We start from the raw sequence: 23,070 nt of genomic DNA, 5'->3' as shown, positions 1-23,070 counted from the left end.
CTTGTGCTCGGGTTCGCCATTCCAGCCGCTTTACTAGCAATCTCCCTCCTTGGAGAATCAGCACCTTTAACCTCCTGTTCCATACAGGTGGCAATTTGAACTGAGGATGAACGGGAAGACGGGGAACCAATGAGAGACTAGCTCTAGGTGTTGGGACAGGCACAGGTCACTCTATTTTCCCATCAGGAAGAAGAATTAACCACAGGCTCAGTCTGCCGCCCGGAAGCAGAATAGGGCCTAAAGCAATCCTGCGCTTTTGCGGCCAGCTCCCAAGAGAGCGAGTTGAAAAATGGAGCTCAGGGGCACTGCAATTCACAAACCTGCAGACTTATAAATGATAACTCTCGTCTAAAAATATATTGAGGGAAGGCAACAAAGAGGATTTGAAAGCAAGGCAGAATTGCAGGAAACAGATTTCAGGAGGCAGATTCGAATCGCCTTTAAAGCACAGGAAAAGCGGCAAAACCTCGACAATGATGCCCTTGGCCAAACAGGGCGTATGCGTTTTTTCCTGAATATATTCAGGAAAAAACGCATACGCCCTGTTTGGCCAACCAAGCAACCTGGAAAGGCAAATCAGCGCTACAAAGAAGTCTCGCTTCCCATCGGTCAAAAGGGCCATGCTGAATAAAGTGTCAAAACCAGAAATGCAGGACAGGCCACGGAGAAACGGGAGCCTTGCTACGCTGATGGGCGGGATGTAAATTGCCAACAGCCACTCTGGAGAAGTGTACGGTGTGTCCTGAAACATTTACAAAACTCAGCTTAGAGAGCATAGGGCACTTCCACTCATGGGCGTATAAATTGGGAAAACTAAAAATCAGCAAGACACAAGCACCCCAAAGTTTAGGGCTGCTCTGTTGACAAGAACCTCCACTTCGTTACACCTTAAATATCCCAGGAAAGAGAAAAATGGATAGAGAAGTTGTGGTCCTTATGTACAATGGAATATCACTCAGCCATGAAATCAACGTCATAAGGCTAGTAGCAGCATGATGAGTGGATTTAGGTACGACGATTCTAAGTGCAATAAGTCACACAGAAAAAGACACTTATCATAAGATATCACTTATAGAGGGAATGTAAAAACCGCTGCCCTTGAACTGAATTACAAAACAGAACAGAGTCACACGGTTAGAAAACACACTATGGCTGCCAAACGGGAAAGGTGAGGTGGGGTGATGCATAAAACAAGGGTTTCAAATTAGCTCAGATACCGTTCCATAAACCCAATACGTAATAGACAAGACCTACTCCTTGCTCAGGGAACTGGACTCAACACCCCCTATTCACCGCCCAAGAGTATATCTGACTAGTAAGAATCTTAAAACCTATGTATTGATATCTCTCTGTAAGTGAGTCAAGTGGGTGTAAAGCTGCATAAACACAGCAGTGAAAAGCAGCTAAACCCCATTATAAAACTCAATTAATTTTAAAAACCCGTGAAACAAAGACAGTGAAAGGGAGAGAAATTCTTACAAAATTCGTTCAGGCGCTGTGATGCCACCTGGATTGACCATATCTAGACCCGCAGCTGATTGAGACATAAGGGTGGACACTCTTGGGGCTGAGGGGTTTGGTGAGGTTCGGTGAGCAAACGCAGACGCTTTAAAGTAATACTGCGTGGTACCCATCCCATGGGTCCCAAATCTCCAGGTTCAAGGGCATCTTCCTACATCGAAAACATGCATGAGAAACCCAGAAGATGGTCCACCGAGTGATCGGGAAAGGTTTCTAAAAGGCACCTCATTTCTCATCTCCTTGTGCTCGGGTTCGCCATTCCAGCCGCTTTACTAGCAATCTCCCTCCTTGGAGAATCAGCACCTTTAACCTCCTGTTCCATACAGGTTGCAATTTGTCCTGAGGGTGAACGGGAAGAGGGGGAACCAATGAGAGACTAGCTCTAGGTGTTGGGACAGGCACAGGTCACTCTATTTTCCCATCAGGAAGAAGAATTAACCACAGGCTCAGTCTGCCGCCCGGAAGCAGAATAGGGCCTAAAGCAATCCTGCGCTTTTGCGGCCAGCTCCCAAGAGAGCGAGTTGAAAAATGGAGCTCAGGGGCACTGCAATTCACAAACCTGCAGACTTATAAATGATAACTCTCGTCTAAAAATATATTGAGGGAAGGCAACAAAGAGGATTTGAAAGCAAGGCAGAATTGCAGGAAACAGATTTCAGGAGGCAGATTCGAATCGCCTTTAAAGCACAGGAAAAGCGGCAAAACCTCGACAATGATGCCCTTGGCCAAACAGGGCGTATGCGTTTTTTCCTGAATATATTCAGGAAAAAACGCATACGCCCTGTTTGGCCAACCAAGCAACCTGGAAAGGCAAATCAGCGCTACAAAGAAGTCTCGCTTCCCATCGGTCAAAAGGGCCATGCTGAATAAAGTGTCAAAACCAGAAATGCAGGACAGGCCACGGAGAAACGGGAGCCTTGCTACGCTGATGGGCGGGATGTAAATTGCCAACAGCCACTCTGGAGAAGTGTACGGTGTGTCCTGAAACATTTACAAAACTCAGCTTAGAGAGCATAGGGCACTTCCACTCATGGGCGTATACATTGGGAAAACTAAAAATCAGCAAGACACAAGCACCCCAAAGTTTAGGGCTGCTCTGTTGACAAGAACCTCCACTTCGTTACACCTTAAATATCCCAGGAAAGAGAAAAATGGATAAAGAAGTTGTGGTCCTTATGTACAATGGAATATCACTCAGCCATGAAATCAACGTCATAAGGCTAGTAGCAGCATGATGAGTGGATTTAGGTACGACGATTCTAAGTGCAATAAGTCACACAGAAAAAGACACTTATCATAAGATATCACTTATAGAGGGAATGTAAAAACCGCTGCCCTTGAACTGAATTACAAAACAGAACAGAGTCACACGGTTAGAAAACACACTATGGCTGCCAAACGGGAAACGTGAGGTGGGGTGATGCATAAAACAAGGGTTTCAAATTAGCTCAGATACCGTTCCATAAACCCAATACGTAATAGACAAGACCTACTCCTTGCTCAGGGAACTGGACTCAACACCCCCTATTCACCGCCCAAGAGTATATCTGACTAGTAAGAATCTTAAAACCTATGTATTGATATCTCTCTGTAAGTGAGTCAAGTGGGTGTAAAGCTGCATAAACACAGCAGTGAAAAGCAGCTAAACCCCATTATAAAACTCAATTAATTTTAAAAACCCGTGAAACAAAGACTGTGAAAGGGAGAGAAATTCTTACAAAATTCGTTCAGGCGCTGTGATGCCACCTGGATTGACCATATCTAGACCCGCAGCTGATTGAGACATAAGGGTGGACACTCTTGGGGCTGAGGGGTTTGGTGAGGTTCGGTGAGCAAACGCAGACGCTTTAAAGTAATACTGCGTGGTACCCATCCCATGGGTCCCAAATCTCCAGGTTCAAGGGCATCTTCCTACATCGAAAACATGCATGAGAAACCCAGAAGATGGTCCACCGAGTGATCGGGAAAGGTTTCTAAAACGCACCTCATTTCTCGTCTCCTTGTGCTCGGGTTCGCCATACCAGCCGCTTTACTAGCAATCTCCCTCCTTGGAGAATCAGCACCTTTAACCTCCTGTTCCATACAGGTGGCAATTTGAACTGAGGATGAACGGGAAGACGGGGAACCAATGAGAGACTAGCTCTAGGTGTTGGGACAGGCACAGGTCACTCTATTTTCCCATCAGGAAGAAGAATTAACCACAGGCTCAGTCTGCCGCCCGGAAGCAGAATAGGGCCTAAAGCAATCCTGCGCTTTTGCGGCCAGCTCCCAAGAGAGCGAGTTGAAAAATGGAGCTCAGGGGCACTGCAATTCACAAACCTGCAGACTTATAAATGATAACTCTCGTCTACAAATATATTGAGGGAAGGCAACAAAGAGGATTTGAAAGCAAGGCAGAATTGCAGGAAACAGATTTCAGGAGGCAGATTCGAATCGCCTTTAAAGCACAGGAAAAGCGGCAAAACCTCGACAATGATGCCCTTGGCCAAAAAGGGCGTATGCGTTTTTTCCTGAATATATTCAGGAAAAAACGCATACGCCCTGTTTGGCCAACCAAGCAACCTGGAAAGGCAAATCAGCGCTACAAAGAAGTCTCGCTTCCCATCGGTCAAAAGGGCCATGCTGAATAAAGTGTCAAAACCAGAAATGCAGGACAGGCCACGGAGAAACGGGAGCCTTGCTACGCTGATGGGCGGGATGTAAATTGCCAACAGCCACTCTGGAGAAGTGTACGGTGTGTCCTGAAACATTTACAAAACTCAGCTTAGAGAGCATAGGGCACTTCCACTCATGGGCGTATAAATTGGGAAAACTAAAAATCAGCAAGACACAAGCACCCCAAAGTTTAGGGCTGCTCTGTTGACAAGAACCTCCACTTCGTTACACCTTAAATATCCCAGGAAAGAGAAAAATGGATAAAGAAGTTGTGGTCCTTATGTACAATGGAATATCACTCAGCCATGAAATCAACGTCATAAGGCTAGTAGCAGCATGATGAGTGGATTTAGGTACGACGATTCTAAGTGCAATAAGTCACACAGAAAAAGACACTTATCATAAGATATCACTTATAGAGGGAATGTAAAAACCGCTGCCCTTGAACTGAATTACAAAACAGAACAGAGTCACACGGTTAGAAAACACACTATGGCTGCCAAACGGGAAACGTGAGGTGGGGTGATGCATAAAACAAGGGTTTCAAATTAGCTCAGATACCGTTCCATAAACCCAATACGTAATAGACAAGACCTACTCCTTGCTCAGGGAACTGGACTCAACACCCCCTATTCACCGCCCAAGAGTATATCTGACTAGTAAGAATCTTAAAACCTATGTATTGATATCTCTCTGTAAGTGAGTCAAGTGGGTGTAAAGCTGCATAAACACAGCAGTGAAAAGCAGCTAAACCCCATTATAAAACTCAATTAATTTTAAAAACCCGTGAAACAAAGACAGTGAAAGGGAGAGAAATTCTTACAAAATTCGTTCAGGCGCTGTGATGCCACCTGGATTGACCATATCTAGACCCGCAGCTGATTGAGACATAAGGGTGGACACTCTTGGGGCTGAGGGGTTTGGTGAGGTTCGGTGAGCAAACGCAGACGCTTTAAAGTAATACTGCGTGGTACCCATCCCATGGGTCCCAAATCTCCAGGTTCAAGGGCATCTTCCTACATCGAAAACATGCATGAGAAACCCAGAAGATGGTCCACCGAGTGATCGGGAAAGGTTTCTAAAACGCACCTCATTTCTCGTCTCCTTGTGCTCGGGTTCGCCATACCAGCCGCTTTACTAGCAATCTCCCTCCTTGGAGAATCAGCACCTTTAACCTCCTGTTCCATACAGGTGGCAATTTGAACTGAGGATGAACGGGAAGACGGGGAACCAATGAGAGACTAGCTCTAGGTGTTGGGACAGGCACAGGTCACTCTATTTTCCCATCAGGAAGAAGAATTAACCACAGGCTCAGTCTGCCGCCCGGAAGCAGAATAGGGCCTAAAGCAATCCTGCGCTTTTGCGGCCAGCTCCCAAGAGAGCGAGTTGAAAAATGGAGCTCAGGGGCACTGCAATTCACAAACCTGCAGACTTATAAATGATAACTCTCGTCTACAAATATATTGAGGGAAGGCAACAAAGAGGATTTGAAAGCAAGGCAGAATTGCAGGAAACAGATTTCAGGAGGCAGATTCGAATCGCCTTTAAAGCACAGGAAAAGCGGCAAAACCTCGACAATGATGCCCTTGGCCAAACAGGGCGTATGCGTTTTTTCCTGAATATATTCAGGAAAAAACGCATACGCCCTGTTTGGCCAACCAAGCAACCTGGAAAGGCAAATCAGCGCTACAAAGAAGTCTCGCTTCCCATCGGTCAAAAGGGCCATGCTGAATAAAGTGTCAAAACCAGAAATGCAGGACAGGCCACGGAGAAACGGGAGCCTTGCTACGCTGATGGGCGGGATGTAAATTGCCAACAGCCACTCTGGAGAAGTGTACGGTGTGTCCTGAAACATTTACAAAACTCAGCTTAGAGAGCATAGGGCACTTCCACTCATGGGCGTATACATTGGGAAAACTAAAAATCAGCAAGACACAAGCACCCCAAAGTTTAGGGCTGCTCTGTTGACAAGAACCTCCACTTCGTTACACCTTAAATATCCCAGGAAAGAGAAAAATGGATAAAGAAGTTGTGGTCCTTATGTACAATGGAATATCACTCAGCCATGAAATCAACGTCATAAGGCTAGTAGCAGCATGATGAGTGGATTTAGGTACGACGATTCTAAGTGCAATAAGTCACACAGAAAAAGACACTTATCATAAGATATCACTTATAGAGGGAATGTAAAAACCGCTGCCCTTGAACTGAATTACAAAACATAACAGAGTCACACGGTTAGAAAACACACTATGGCTGCCAAACGGGAAACGTGAGGTGGGGTGATGCATAAAACAAGGGTTTCAAATTAGCTCAGATACCGTTCCATAAACCCAATACGTAATAGACAAGACCTACTCCTTGCTCAGGGAACTGGACTCAACACCCCCTATTCACCGCCCAAGAGTATATCTGACTAGTAAGAATCTTAAAACCTATGTATTGATATCTCTCTGTAAGTGAGTCAAGTGGGTGTAAAGCTGCATAAACACAGCAGTGAAAAGCAGCTAAACCCCATTATAAAACTCAATTAATTTTAAAAACCCGTGAAACAAAGACTGTGAAAGGGAGAGAAATTCTTACAAAATTCGTTCAGGCGCTGTGATGCCACCTGGATTGACCATATCTAGACCCGCAGCTGATTGAGACATAAGGGTGGACACTCTTGGGGCTGAGGGGTTTGGTGAGGTTCGGTGAGCAAACGCAGACGCTTTAAAGTAATACTGCGTGGTACCCATCCCATGGGTCCCAAATCTCCAGGTTCAAGGGCATCTTCCTACATCGAAAACATGCATGAGAAACCCAGAAGATGGTCCACCGAGTGATCGGGAAAGGTTTCTAAAACGCACCTCATTTCTCGTCTCCTTGTGCTCGGGTTCGCCATACCAGCCGCTTTACTAGCAATCTCCCTCCTTGGAGAATCAGCACCTTTAACCTCCTGTTCCATACAGGTGGCAATTTGAACTGAGGATGAACGGGAAGACGGGGAACCAATGAGAGACTAGCTCTAGGTGTTGGGACAGGCACAGGTCACTCTATTTTCCCATCAGGAAGAAGAATTAACCACAGGCTCAGTCTGCCGCCCGGAAGCAGAATAGGGCCTAAAGCAATCCTGCGCTTTTGCGGCCAGCTCCCAAGAGAGCGAGTTGAAAAATGGAGCTCAGGGGCACTGCAATTCACAAACCTGCAGACTTATAAATGATAACTCTCGTCTACAAATATATTGAGGGAAGGCAACAAAGAGGATTTGAAAGCAAGGCAGAATTGCAGGAAACAGATTTCAGGAGGCAGATTCGAATCGCCTTTAAAGCACAGGAAAAGCGGCAAAACCTCGACAATGATGCCCTTGGCCAAACAGGGCGTATGCGTTTTTTCCTGAATATATTCAGGAAAAAACGCATACGCCCTGTTTGGCCAACCAAGCAACCTGGAAAGGCAAATCAGCGCTACAAAGAAGTCTCGCTTCCCATCGGTCAAAAGGGCCATGCTGAATAAAGTGTCAAAACCAGAAATGCAGGACAGGCCACGGAGAAACGGGAGCCTTGCTACGCTGATGGGCGGGATGTAAATTGCCAACAGCCACTCTGGAGAAGTGTACGGTGTGTCCTGAAACATTTACAAAACTCAGCTTAGAGAGCATAGGGCACTTCCACTCATGGGCGTATAAATTGGGAAAACTAAAAATCAGCAAGACACAAGCACCCCAAAGTTTAGGGCTGCTCTGTTGACAAGAACCTCCACTTCGTTACACCTTAAATATCCCAGGAAAGAGAAAAATGGATAAAGAAGTTGTGGTCCTTATGTACAATGGAATATCACTCAGCCATGAAATCAACGTCATAAGGCTAGTAGCAGCATGATGAGTGGATTTAGGTACGACGATTCTAAGTGCAATAAGTCACACAGAAAAAGACACTTATCATAAGATATCACTTATAGAGGGAATGTAAAAACCGCTGCCCTTGAACTGAATTACAAAACAGAACAGAGTCACACGGTTAGAAAACACACTATGGCTGCCAAACGGGAAACGTGAGGTGGGGTGATGCATAAAACAAGGGTTTCAAATTAGCTCAGATACCGTTCCATAAACCCAATACGTAATAGACAAGACCTACTCCTTGCTCAGGGAACTGGACTCAACACCCCCTATTCACCGCCCAAGAGTATATCTGACTAGTAAGAATCTTAAAACCTATGTATTGATATCTCTCTGTAAGTGAGTCAAGTGGGTGTAAAGCTGCATAAACACAGCAGTGAAAAGCAGCTAAACCCCATTATAAAACTCAATTAATTTTAAAAACCCGTGAAACAAAGACAGTGAAAGGGAGAGAAATTCTTACAAAATTCGTTCAGGCGCTGTGATGCCACCTGGATTGACCATATCTAGACCCGCAGCTGATTGAGACATAAGGGTGGACACTCTTGGGGCTGAGGGGTTTGGTGAGGTTCGGTGAGCAAACGCAGACGCTTTAAAGTAATACTGCGTGGTACCCATCCCATGGGTCCCAAATCTCCAGGTTCAAGGGCATCTTCCTACATCGAAAACATGCATGAGAAACCCAGAAGATGGTCCACCGAGTGATCGGGAAAGGTTTCTAAAACGCACCTCATTTCTCGTCTCCTTGTGCTCGGGTTCGCCATTCCAGCCGCTTTACTAGCAATCTCCCTCCTTGGAGAATCAGCACCTTTAACCTCCTGTTCCATACAGGTGGCAATTTGAACTGAGGATGAACGGGAAGACGGGGAACCAATGAGAGACTAGCTCTAGGTGTTGGGACAGGCACAGGTCACTCTATTTTCCCATCAGGAAGAAGAATTAACCACAGGCTCAGTCTGCCGCCCGGAAGCAGAATAGGGCCTAAAGCAATCCTGCGCTTTTGCGGCCAGCTCCCAAGAGAGCGAGTTGAAAAATGGAGCTCAGGGGCACTGCAATTCACAAACCTGCAGACTTATAAATGATAACTCTCGTCTACAAATATATTGAGGGAAGGCAACAAAGAGGATTTGAAAGCAAGGCAGAATTGCAGGAAACAGATTTCAGGAGGCAGATTCGAATCGCCTTTAAAGCACAGGAAAAGCGGCAAAACCTCGACAATGATGCCCTTGGCCAAACAGGGCGTATGCGTTTTTTCCTGAATATATTCAGGAAAAAACGCATACGCCCTGTTTGGCCAACCAAGCAACCTGGAAAGGCAAATCAGCGCTACAAAGAAGTCTCGCTTCCCATCGGTCAAAAGGGCCATGCTGAATAAAGTGTCAAAACCAGAAATGCAGGACAGGCCACGGAGAAACGGGAGCCTTGCTACGCTGATGGGCGGGATGTAAATTGCCAACAGCCACTCTGGAGAAGTGTACGGTGTGTCCTGAAACATTTACAAAACTCAGCTTAGAGAGCATAGGGCACTTCCACTCATGGGCGTATACATTGGGAAAACTAAAAATCAGCAAGACACAAGCACCCCAAAGTTTAGGGCTGCTCTGTTGACAAGAACCTCCACTTCGTTACACCTTAAATATCCCAGGAAAGAGAAAAATGGATAAAGAAGTTGTGGTCCTTATGTACAATGGAATATCACTCAGCCATGAAATCAACGTCATAAGGCTAGTAGCAGCATGATGAGTGGATTTAGGTACGACGATTCTAAGTGCAATAAGTCACACAGAAAAAGACACTTATCATAAGATATCACTTATAGAGGGAATGTAAAAACCGCTGCCCTTGAACTGAATTACAAAACATAACAGAGTCACACGGTTAGAAAACACACTATGGCTGCCAAACGGGAAACGTGAGGTGGGGTGATGCATAAAACAAGGGTTTCAAATTAGCTCAGATACCGTTCCATAAACCCAATACGTAATAGACAAGACCTACTCCTTGCTCAGGGAACTGGACTCAACACCCCCTATTCACCGCCCAAGAGTATATCTGACTAGTAAGAATCTTAAAACCTATGTATTGATATCTCTCTGTAAGTGAGTCAAGTGGGTGTAAAGCTGCATAAACACAGCAGTGAAAAGCAGCTAAACCCCATTATAAAACTCAATTAATTTTAAAAACCCGTGAAACAAAGACTGTGAAAGGGAGAGAAATTCTTACAAAATTCGTTCAGGCGCTGTGATGCCACCTGGATTGACCATATCTAGACCCGCAGCTGATTGAGACATAAGGGTGGACACTCTTGGGGCTGAGGGGTTTGGTGAGGTTCGGTGAGCAAACGCAGACGCTTTAAAGTAATACTGCGTGGTACCCATCCCATGGGTCCCAAATCTCCAGGTTCAAGGGCATCTTCCTACATCGAAAACATGCATGAGAAACCCAGAAGATGGTCCACCGAGTGATCGGGAAAGGTTTCTAAAACGCACCTCATTTCTCGTCTCCTTGTGCTCGGGTTCGCCATACCAGCCGCTTTACTAGCAATCTCCCTCCTTGGAGAATCAGCACCTTTAACCTCCTGTTCCATACAGGTGGCAATTTGAACTGAGGATGAACGGGAAGACGGGGAACCAATGAGAGACTAGCTCTAGGTGTTGGGACAGGCACAGGTCACTCTATTTTCCCATCAGGAAGAAGAATTAACCACAGGCTCAGTCTGCCGCCCGGAAGCAGAATAGGGCCTAAAGCAATCCTGCGCTTTTGCGGCCAGCTCCCAAGAGAGCGAGTTGAAAAATGGAGCTCAGGGGCACTGCAATTCACAAACCTGCAGACTTATAAATGATAACTCTCGTCTACAAATATATTGAGGGAAGGCAACAAAGAGGATTTGAAAGCAAGGCAGAATTGCAGGAAACAGATTTCAGGAGGCAGATTCGAATCGCCTTTAAAGCACAGGAAAAGCGGCAAAACCTCGACAATGATGCCCTTGGCCAAACAGGGCGTATGCGTTTTTTCCTGAATATATTCAGGAAAAAACGCATACGCCCTGTTTGGCCAACCAAGCAACCTGGAAAGGCAAATCAGCGCTACAAAGAAGTCTCGCTTCCCATCGGTCAAAAGGGCCATGCTGAATAAAGTGTCAAAACCAGAAATGCAGGACAGGCCACGGAGAAACGGGAGCCTTGCTACGCTGATGGGCGGGATGTAAATTGCCAACAGCCACTCTGGAGAAGTGTACGGTGTGTCCTGAAACATTTACAAAACTCAGCTTAGAGAGCATAGGGCACTTCCACTCATGGGCGTATAAATTGGGAAAACTAAAAATCAGCAAGACACAAGCACCCCAAAGTTTAGGGCTGCTCTGTTGACAAGAACCTCCACTTCGTTACACCTTAAATATCCCAGGAAAGAGAAAAATGGATAAAGAAGTTGTGGTCCTTATGTACAATGGAATATCACTCAGCCATGAAATCAACGTCATAAGGCTAGTAGCAGCATGATGAGTGGATTTAGGTACGACGATTCTAAGTGCAATAAGTCACACAGAAAAAGACACTTATCATAAGATATCACTTATAGAGGGAATGTAAAAACCGCTGCCCTTGAACTGAATTACAAAACAGAACAGAGTCACACGGTTAGAAAACACACTATGGCTGCCAAACGGGAAACGTGAGGTGGGGTGATGCATAAAACAAGGGTTTCAAATTAGCTCAGATACCGTTCCATAAACCCAATACGTAATAGACAAGACCTACTCCTTGCTCAGGGAACTGGACTCAACACCCCCTATTCACCGCCCAAGAGTATATCTGACTAGTAAGAATCTTAAAACCTATGTATTGATATCTCTCTGTAAGTGAGTCAAGTGGGTGTAAAGCTGCATAAACACAGCAGTGAAAAGCAGCTAAACCCCATTATAAAACTCAATTAATTTTAAAAACCCGTGAAACAAAGACAGTGAAAGGGAGAGAAATTCTTACAAAATTCGTTCAGGCGCTGTGATGCCACCTGGATTGACCATATCTAGACCCGCAGCTGATTGAGACATAAGGGTGGACACTCTTGGGGCTGAGGGGTTTGGTGAGGTTCGGTGAGCAAACGCAGACGCTTTAAAGTAATACTGCGTGGTACCCATCCCATGGGTCCCAAATCTCCAGGTTCAAGGGCATCTTCCTACATCGAAAACATGCATGAGAAACCCAGAAGATGGTCCACCGAGTGATCGGGAAAGGTTTCTAAAACGCACCTCATTTCTCGTCTCCTTGTGCTCGGGTTCGCCATTCCAGCCGCTTTACTAGCAATCTCCCTCCTTGGAGAATCAGCACCTTTAACCTCCTGTTCCATACAGGTGGCAATTTGAACTGAGGATGAACGGGAAGACGGGGAACCAATGAGAGACTAGCTCTAGGTGTTGGGACAGGCACAGGTCACTCTATTTTCCCATCAGGAAGAAGAATTAACCACAGGCTCAGTCTGCCGCCCGGAAGCAGAATAGGGCCTAAAGCAATCCTGCGCTTTTGCGGCCAGCTCCCAAGAGAGCGAGTTGAAAAATGGAGCTCAGGGGCACTGCAATTCACAAACCTGCAGACTTATAAATGATAACTCTCGTCTACAAATATATTGAGGGAAGGCAACAAAGAGGATTTGAAAGCAAGGCAGAATTGCAGGAAACAGATTTCAGGAGGCAGATTCGAATCGCCTTTAAAGCACAGGAAAAGCGGCAAAACCTCGACAATGATGCCCTTGGCCAAACAGGGCGTATGCGTTTTTTCCTGAATATATTCAGGAAAAAACGCATACGCCCTGTTTGGCCAACCAAGCAACCTGGAAAGGCAAATCAGCGCTACAAAGAAGTCTCGCTTCCCATCGGTCAAAAGGGCCATGCTGAATAAAGTGTCAAAACCAGAAATGCAGGACAGGCCACGGAGAAACGGGAGCCTTGCTACGCTGATGGGCGGGATGTAAATTGCCAACAGCCACTCTGGAGAAGTGTACGGTGTGTCCTGAAACATTTACAAAACTCAGCTTAGAGAGCATAGGGCACTTCCACTCATGGGCGTATACATTGGGAAAACTAAAAATCAGCAAGACACAAGCACCCCAAAGTTTAGGGCTGCTCTGTTGACAAGAACCTCCACTTCGTTACACCTTAAATATCCCAGGAAAGAGAAAAATGGATAAAGAAGTTGTGGTCCTTATGTACAATGGAATATCACTCAGCCATGAAATCAACGTCATAAGGCTAGTAGCAGCATGATGAGTGGATTTAGGTACGACGATTCTAAGTGCAATAAGTCACACAGAAAAAGACACTTATCATAAGATATCACTTATAGAGGGAATGTAAAAACCGCTGCCCTTGAACTGAATTACAAAACATAACAGAGTCACACGGTTAGAAAACACACTATGGCTGCCAAACGGGAAACGTGAGGTGGGGTGATGCATAAAACAAGGGTTTCAAATTAGCTCAGATACCGTTCCATAAACCCAATACGTAATAGACAAGACCTACTCCTTGCTCAGGGAACTGGACTCAACACCCCCTATTCACCGCCCAAGAGTATATCTGACTAGTAAGAATCTTAAAACCTATGTATTGATATCTCTCTGTAAGTGAGTCAAGTGGGTGTAAAGCTGCATAAACACAGCAGTGAAAAGCAGCTAAACCCCATTATAAAACTCAATTAATTTTAAAAACCCGTGAAACAAAGACTGTGAAAGGGAGAGAAATTCTTACAAAATTCGTTCAGGCGCTGTGATGCCACCTGGATTGACCATATCTAGACCCGCAGCTGATTGAGACATAAGGGTGGACACTCTTGGGGCTGAGGGGTTTGGTGAGGTTCGGTGAGCAAACGCAGACGCTTTAAAGTAATACTGCGTGGTACCCATCCCATGGGTCCCAAATCTCCAGGTTCAAGGGCATCTTCCTACATCGAAAACATGCATGAGAAACCCAGAAGATGGTCCACCGAGTGATCGGGAAAGGTTTCTAAAACGCACCTCATTTCTCGTCTCCTTGTGCTCGGGTTCGCCATACCAGCCGCTTTACTAGCAATCTCCCTCCTTGGAGAATCAGCACCTTTAACCTCCTGTTCCATACAGGTGGCAATTTGAACTGAGGATGAACGGGAAGACGGGGAACCAATGAGAGACTAGCTCTAGGTGTTGGGACAGGCACAGGTCACTCTATTTTCCCATCAGGAAGAAGAATTAACCACAGGCTCAGTCTGCCGCCCGGAAGCAGAATAGGGCCTAAAGCAATCCTGCGCTTTTGCGGCCAGCTCCCAAGAGAGCGAGTTGAAAAATGGAGCTCAGGGGCACTGCAATTCACAAACCTGCAGACTTATAAATGATAACTCTCGTCTACAAATATATTGAGGGAAGGCAACAAAGAGGATTTGAAAGCAAGGCAGAATTGCAGGAAACAGATTTCAGGAGGCAGATTCGAATCGCCTTTAAAGCACAGGAAAAGCGGCAAAACCTCGACAATGATGCCCTTGGCCAAACAGGGCGTATGCGTTTTTTCCTGAATATATTCAGGAAAAAACGCATACGCCCTGTTTGGCCAACCAAGCAACCTGGAAAGGCAAATCAGCGCTACAAAGAAGTCTCGCTTCCCATCGGTCAAAAGGGCCATGCTGAATAAAGTGTCAAAACCAGAAATGCAGGACAGGCCACGGAGAAACGGGAGCCTTGCTACGCTGATGGGCGGGATGTAAATTGCCAACAGCCACTCTGGAGAAGTGTACGGTGTGTCCTGAAACATTTACAAAACTCAGCTTAGAGAGCATAGGGCACTTCCACTCATGGGCGTATAAATTGGGAAAACTAAAAATCAGCAAGACACAAGCACCCCAAAGTTTAGGGCTGCTCTGTTGACAAGAACCTCCACTTCGTTACACCTTAAATATCCCAGGAAAGAGAAAAATGGATAAAGAAGTTGTGGTCCTTATGTACAATGGAATATCACTCAGCCATGAAATCAACGTCATAAGGCTAGTAGCAGCATGATGAGTGGATTTAGGTACGACGATTCTAAGTGCAATAAGTCACACAGAAAAAGACACTTATCATAAGATATCACTTATAGAGGGAATGTAAAAACCGCTGCCCTTGAACTGAATTACAAAACAGAACAGAGTCACACGGTTAGAAAACACACTATGGCTGCCAAACGGGAAACGTGAGGTGGGGTGATGCATAAAACAAGGGTTTCAAATTAGCTCAGATACCGTTCCATAAACCCAATACGTAATAGACAAGACCTACTCCTTGCTCAGGGAACTGGACTCAACACCCCCTATTCACCGCCCAAGAGTATATCTGACTAGTAAGAATCTTAAAACCTATGTATTGATATCTCTCTGTAAGTGAGTCAAGTGGGTGTAAAGCTGCATAAACACAGCAGTGAAAAGCAGCTAAACCCCATTATAAAACTCAATTAATTTTAAAAACCCGTGAAACAAAGACAGTGAAAGGGAGAGAAATTCTTACAAAATTCGTTCAGGCGCTGTGATGCCACCTGGATTGACCATATCTAGACCCGCAGCTGATTGAGACATAAGGGTGGACACTCTTGGGGCTGAGGGGTTTGGTGAGGTTCGGTGAGCAAACGCAGACGCTTTAAAGTAATACTGCGTGGTACCCATCCCATGGGTCCCAAATCTCCAGGTTCAAGGGCATCTTCCTACATCGAAAACATGCATGAGAAACCCAGAAGATGGTCCACCGAGTGATCGGGAAAGGTTTCTAAAACGCACCTCATTTCTCGTCTCCTTGTGCTCGGGTTCGCCATTCCAGCCGCTTTACTAGCAATCTCCCTCCTTGGAGAATCAGCACCTTTAACCTCCTGTTCCATACAGGTGGCAATTTGAACTGAGGATGAACGGGAAGACGGGGAACCAATGAGAGACTAGCTCTAGGTGTTGGGACAGGCACAGGTCACTCTATTTTCCCATCAGGAAGAAGAATTAACCACAGGCTCAGTCTGCCGCCCGGAAGCAGAATAGGGCCTAAAGCAATCCTGCGCTTTTGCGGCCAGCTCCCAAGAGAGCGAGTTGAAAAATGGAGCTCAGGGGCACTGCAATTCACAAACCTGCAGACTTATAAATGATAACTCTCGTCTAAAAATATATTGAGGGAAGGCAACAAAGAGGATTTGAAAGCAAGGCAGAATTGCAGGAAACAGATTTCAGGAGGCAGATTCGAATCGCCTTTAAAGCACAGGAAAAGCGGCAAAACCTCGACAATGATGCCCTTGGCCAAACAGGGCGTATGCGTTTTTTCCTGAATATATTCAGGAAAAAACGCATACGCCCTGTTTGGCCAACCAAGCAACCTGGAAAGGCAAATCAGCGCTACAAAGAAGTCTCGCTTCCCATCGGTCAAAAGGGCCATGCTGAATAAAGTGTCAAAACCAGAAATGCAGGACAGGCCACGGAGAAACGGGAGCCTTGCTACGCTGATGGGCGGGATGTAAATTGCCAACAGCCACTCTGGAGAAGTGTACGGTGTGTCCTGAAACATTTACAAAACTCAGCTTAGAGAGCATAGGGCACTTCCACTCATGGGCGTATAAATTGGGAAAACTAAAAATCAGCAAGACACAAGCACCCCAAAGTTTAGGGCTGCTCTGTTGACAAGAACCTCCACTTCGTTACACCTTAAATATCCCAGGAAAGAGAAAAATGGATAAAGAAGTTGTGGTCCTTATGTACAATGGAATATCACTCAGCCATGAAATCAACGTCATAAGGCTAGTAGCAGCATGATGAGTGGATTTAGGTACGACGATTCTAAGTGCAATAAGTCACACAGAAAAAGACACTTATCATAAGATATCACTTATAGAGGGAATGTAAAAACCGCTGCCCTTGAACTGAATTACAAAACAGAACAGAGTCACACGGTTAGAAAACACACTATGGCTGCCAAACGGGAAAGGTGAGGTGGGGTGATGCATAAAACAAGGGTTTCAAATTAGCTCAGATACCGTTCCATAAACCCAATACGTAATAGACAAGACCTACTCCTTGCTCAGGGAACTGGACTCAACACCCCCTATTCACCGCCCAAGAGTATATCTGACTAGTAAGAATCTTAAAACCTATGTATTGATATCTCTCTGTAAGTGAGTCAAGTGGGTGTAAAGCTGCATAAACACAGCAGTGAAAAGCAGCTAAACCCCATTATAAAACTCAATTAATTTTAAAAACCCGTGAAACAAAGACAGTGAAAGGGAGAGAAATTCTTACAAAATTCGTTCAGGCGCTGTGATGCCACCTGGATTGACCATATCTAGACCCGCAGCTGATTGAGACATAAGGGTGGACACTCTTGGGGCTGAGGGGTTTGGTGAGGTTCGGTGAGCAAACGCAGACGCTTTAAAGTAATACTGCGTGGTACCCATCCCATGGGTCCCAAATCTCCAGGTTCAAGGGCATCTTCCTACATCGAAAACATGCATGAGAAACCCAGAAGATGGTCCACCGAGTGATCGGGAAAGGTTTCTAAAAGGCACCTCATTTCTCATCTCCTTGTGCTCGGGTTCGCCATTCCAGCCGCTTTACTAGCAATCTCCCTCCTTGGAGAATCAGCACCTTTAACCTCCTGTTCCATACAGGTTGCAATTTGTCCTGAGGGTGAACGGGAAGAGGGGGAACCAATGAGAGACTAGCTCTAGGTGTTGGGACAGGCACAGGTCACTCTATTTTCCCATCAGGAAGAAGAATTAACCACAGGCTCAGTCTGCCGCCCGGAAGCAGAATAGGGCCTAAAGCAATCCTGCGCTTTTGCGGCCAGCTCCCAAGAGAGCGAGTTGAAAAATGGAGCTCAGGGGCACTGCAATTCACAAACCTGCAGACTTATAAATGATAACTCTCGTCTAAAAATATATTGAGGGAAGGCAACAAAGAGGATTTGAAAGCAAGGCAGAATTGCAGGAAACAGATTTCAGGAGGCAGATTCGAATCGCCTTTAAAGCACAGGAAAAGCGGCAAAACCTCGACAATGATGCCCTTGGCCAAACAGGGCGTATGCGTTTTTTCCTGAATATATTCAGGAAAAAACGCATACGCCCTGTTTGGCCAACCAAGCAACCTGGAAAGGCAAATCAGCGCTACAAAGAAGTCTCGCTTCCCATCGGTCAAAAGGGCCATGCTGAATAAAGTGTCAAAACCAGAAATGCAGGACAGGCCACGGAGAAACGGGAGCCTTGCTACGCTGATGGGCGGGATGTAAATTGCCAACAGCCACTCTGGAGAAGTGTACGGTGTGTCCTGAAACATTTACAAAACTCAGCTTAGAGAGCATAGGGCACTTCCACTCATGGGCGTATACATTGCGAAAACTAAAAATCAGCAAGACACAAGCACCCCAAAGTTTAGGGCTGCTCTGTTGACAAGAACCTCCACTTCGTTACACCTTAAATATCCCAGGAAAGAGAAAAATGGATAAAGAAGTTGTGGTCCTTATGTACAATGGAATATCACTCAGCCATGAAATCAACGTCATAAGGCTAGTAGCAGCATGATGAGTGGATTTAGGTACGACGATTCTAAGTGCAATAAGTCACACAGAAAAAGACACTTATCATAAGATATCACTTATAGAGGGAATGTAAAAACCGCTGCCCTTGAACTGAATTACAAAACAGAACAGAGTCACACGGTTAGAAAACACACTATGGCTGCCAAACGGGAAACGTGAGGTGGGGTGATGCATAAAACAAGGGTTTCAAATTAGCTCAGATACCGTTCCATAAACCCAATACGTAATAGACAAGACCTACTCCTTGCTCAGGGAACTGGACTCAACACCCCCTATTCACCGCCCAAGAGTATATCTGACTAGTAAGAATCTTAAAACCTATGTATTGATATCTCTCTGTAAGTGAGTCAAGTGGGTGTAAAGCTGCATAAACACAGCAGTGAAAAGCAGCTAAACCCCATTATAAAACTCAATTAATTTTAAAAACCCGTGAAACAAAGACAGTGAAAGGGAGAGAAATTCTTACAAAATTCGTTCAGGCGCTGTGATGCCACCTGGATTGACCATATCTAGACCCGCAGCTGATTGAGACATAAGGGTGGACACTCTTGGGGCTGAGGGGTTTGGTGAGGTTCGGTGAGCAAACGCAGACGCTTTAAAGTAATACTGCGTGGTACCCATCCCATGGGTCCCAAATCTCCAGGTTCAAGGGCATCTTCCTACATCGAAAACATGCATGAGAAACCCAGAAGATGGTCCACCGAGTGATCGGGAAAGGTTTCTAAAAGGCACCTCATTTCTCATCTCCTTGTGCTCGGGTTCGCCATTCCAGCCGCTTTACTAGCAATCTCCCTCCTTGGAGAATCAGCACCTTTAACCTCCTGTTCCATACAGGTTGCAATTTGTCCTGAGGGTGAACGGGAAGAGGGGGAACCAATGAGAGACTAGCTCTAGGTGTTGGGACAGGCACAGGTCACTCTATTTTCCCATCAGGAAGAAGAATTAACCACAGGCTCAGTCTGCCGCCCGGAAGCAGAATAGGGCCTAAAGCAATCCTGCGCTTTTGCGGCCAGCTCCCAAGAGAGCGAGTTGAAAAATGGAGCTCAGGGGCACTGCAATTCACAAACCTGCAGACTTATAAATGATAACTCTCGTCTACAAATATATTGAGGGAAGGCAACAAAGAGGATTTGAAAGCAAGGCAGAATTGCAGGAAACAGATTTCAGGAGGCAGATTCGAATCGCCTTTAAAGCACAGGAAAAGCGGCAAAACCTCGACAATGATGCCCTTGGCCAAACAGGGCGTATGCGTTTTTTCCTGAATATATTCAGGAAAAAACGCATACGCCCTGTTTGGCCAACCAAGCAACCTGGAAAGGCAAATCAGCGCTACAAAGAAGTCTCGCTTCCCATCGGTCAAAAGGGCCATGCTGAATAAAGTGTCAAAACCAGAAATGCAGGACAGGCCACGGAGAAACGGGAGCCTTGCTACGCTGATGGGCGGGATGTAAATTGCCAACAGCCACTCTGGAGAAGTGTACGGTGTGTCCTGAAACATTTACAAAACTCAGCTTAGAGAGCATAGGGCACTTCCACTCATGGGCGTATACATTGGGAAAACTAAAAATCAGCAAGACACAAGCACCCCAAAGTTTAGGGCTGCTCTGTTGACAAGAACCTCCACTTCGTTACACCTTAAATATCCCAGGAAAGAGAAAAATGGATAAAGAAGTTGTGGTCCTTATGTACAATGGAATATCACTCAGCCATGAAATCAACGTCATAAGGCTAGTAGCAGCATGATGAGTGGATTTATGTACGACGATTCTAAGTCAAATAAGTCACACAGAAAAAGACACTAATCATAAGATATCACCTATAGAGGGAATGTAAAAACCGCTGCCCTTGAACTGAATTACAAAACAGAACAGAGTCACACGGTTAGAAAACACACTATGGCTGCCTAACAGCAAAGGTGAGGTGGGGTGATGCATAAAACAAGGGTTTCAAATTAGCTCAGATACCGTTCCATAAACCCAATATGTAATAGACAAGACCTACTCCTTGCTCAGGGAACTGGACTCAACACCCCCTATTCACCGCCCAAAAGTATATCTGACTAGTAAGAATCTTAAAACCTATGTATTGATATCTCTCTGTAAGTGAGTCAAGTGGGTGTAAAGCTGCATAAACACAGCAGTGAAAAGCAGCTAAACCCCATTATAAAACTCAATTAATTTTAAAAACCCGTGAAACAAAGACAGTGAAAGGGAGAGAAATTCTTACAAAATTCGTTCAGGCGCTGTGATGCCACCTGGATTGACCATATCTAGACCCGCAGCTGATTGAGACATAAGGGTGGACACTCTTGGGGCTGAGGGGTTTGGTGAGGTTCGGTGAGCAAACACAGACGCTTTAAAGTATTACTGCGTGGTACCCATCCCATGGGTCCCAAATCTCCAGGTTCAAGGGCATCTTCCTACATCGAAAATATGCATGAGAAACCCAGAAGATGGTCCACCGAGTGATCGGGAAAGGTTTCTAAAACGCACCTCATTTCTCGTCTCCTTGTGCTCGGGTTCGCCATTCCAGCCGCTTTACTAGCAATCTCCCTCCTTGGAGAATCAGCACCTTTAACCTCCTGTTCCATACAGGTGGCAATTTGAACTGAGGGTGAACGGGAAGACGGGGAACCAATGAGAGACTAGCTCTAGGTGTTGGGACAGGCACAGGTCACTCTATTTTCCCATCAGGAAGAAGAATTAACCACAGGCTCAGTCTGCCGCCCGGAAGCAGAATAGGGCCTAAAGCAATCCTGCGCTTTTGCGGCCAGCTCCCAAGAGAGCGAGTTGAAAAATGGAGCTCAGGGGCACTGCAATTCACAAACCTGCAGACTTATAAATGATAACTCTCGTCTACAAATATATTGAGGGAAGGCAACAAAGAGGATTTGAAAGCAAGGCAGAATTGCAGGAAACAGATTTCAGGAGGCAGATTCGAATCGCCTTTAAAGCACAGGAAAAGCGGCAAAACCTCGACAATGATGCCCTTGGCCAAACAGGGCGTATGCGTTTTTTCCTGAATATATTCAGGAAAAAACGCATACGCCCTGTTTGGCCAACCAAGCAACCTGGAAAGGCAAATCAGCGCTACAAAGAAGTCTCGCTTCCCATCGGTCAAAAGGGCCATGCTGAATAAAGTGTCAAAACCAGAAATGCAGGACAGGCCACGGAGAAACGGGAGCCTTGCTACGCTGATGGGCGGGATGTAAATTGCCAACAGCCACTCTGGAGAAGTGTACGGTGTGTCCTGAAACATTTACAAAACTCAGCTTAGAGAGCATAGGGCACTTCCACTCATGGGCGTATACATTGGGAAAACTAAAAATCAGCAAGACACAAGCACCCCAAAGTTTAGGGCTGCTCTGTTGACAAGAACCTCCACTTCGTTACACCTTAAATATCCCAGGAAAGAGAAAAATGGATAAAGAAGTTGTGGTCCTTATGTACAATGGAATATCACTCAGCCATGAAATCAACGTCATAAGGCTAGTAGCAGCATGATGAGTGGATTTATGTACGACGATTCTAAGTCAAATAAGTCACACAGAAAAAGACACTAATCATAAGATATCACCTATAGAGGGAATGTAAAAACCGCTGCCCTTGAACTGAATTACAAAACAGAACAGAGTCACACGGTTAGAAAACACACTATGGCTGCCTAACAGCAAAGGTGAGGTGGGGTGATGCATAAAACAAGGGTTTCAAATTAGCTCAGATACCGTTCCATAAACCCAATATGTAATAGACAAGACCTACTCCTTGCTCAGGGAACTGGACTCAACACCCCCTATTCACCGCCCAAAAGTATATCTGACTAGTAAGAATCTTAAAACCTATGTATTGATATCTCTCTGTAAGTGAGTCAAGTGGGTGTAAAGCTGCATAAACACAGCAGTGAAAAGCAGCTAAACCCCATTATAAAACTCAATTAATTTTAAAAACCCGTGAAACAAAGACAGTGAAAGGGAGAGAAATTCTTACAAAATTCGTTCAGGCGCTGTGATGCCACCTGGATTGACCATATCTAGACCCGCAGCTGATTGAGACATAAGGGTGGACACTCTTGGGGCTGAGGGGTTTGGTGAGGTTCGGTGAGCAAACACAGACGCTTTAAAGTATTACTGCGTGGTACCCATCCCATGGGTCCCAAATCTCCAGGTTCAAGGGCATCTTCCTACATCGAAAATATGCATGAGAAACCCAGAAGATGGTCCACCGAGTGATCGGGAAAGGTTTCTAAAACGCACCTCATTTCTCGTCTCCTTGTGCTCGGGTTCGCCATTCCAGCCGCTTTACTAGCAATCTCCCTCCTTGGAGAATCAGCACCTTTAACCTCCTGTTCCATACAGGTGGCAATTTGAACTGAGGGTGAACGGGAAGACGGGGAACCAATGAGAGACTAGCTCTAGGTGTTGGGACAGGCACAGGTCACTCTATTTTCCCATCAGGAAG

Source organism: Eschrichtius robustus, chromosome 7 (assembly GCF_028021215.1).
Source record: "Eschrichtius robustus isolate mEscRob2 chromosome 7, mEscRob2.pri, whole genome shotgun sequence".
Taxonomy (NCBI): Eukaryota; Metazoa; Chordata; class Mammalia; order Artiodactyla; family Eschrichtiidae; genus Eschrichtius; species Eschrichtius robustus.
The sequence above is the reverse complement of the archived record's forward strand: the minus strand, read 5'-3'. Positions refer to the sequence as shown.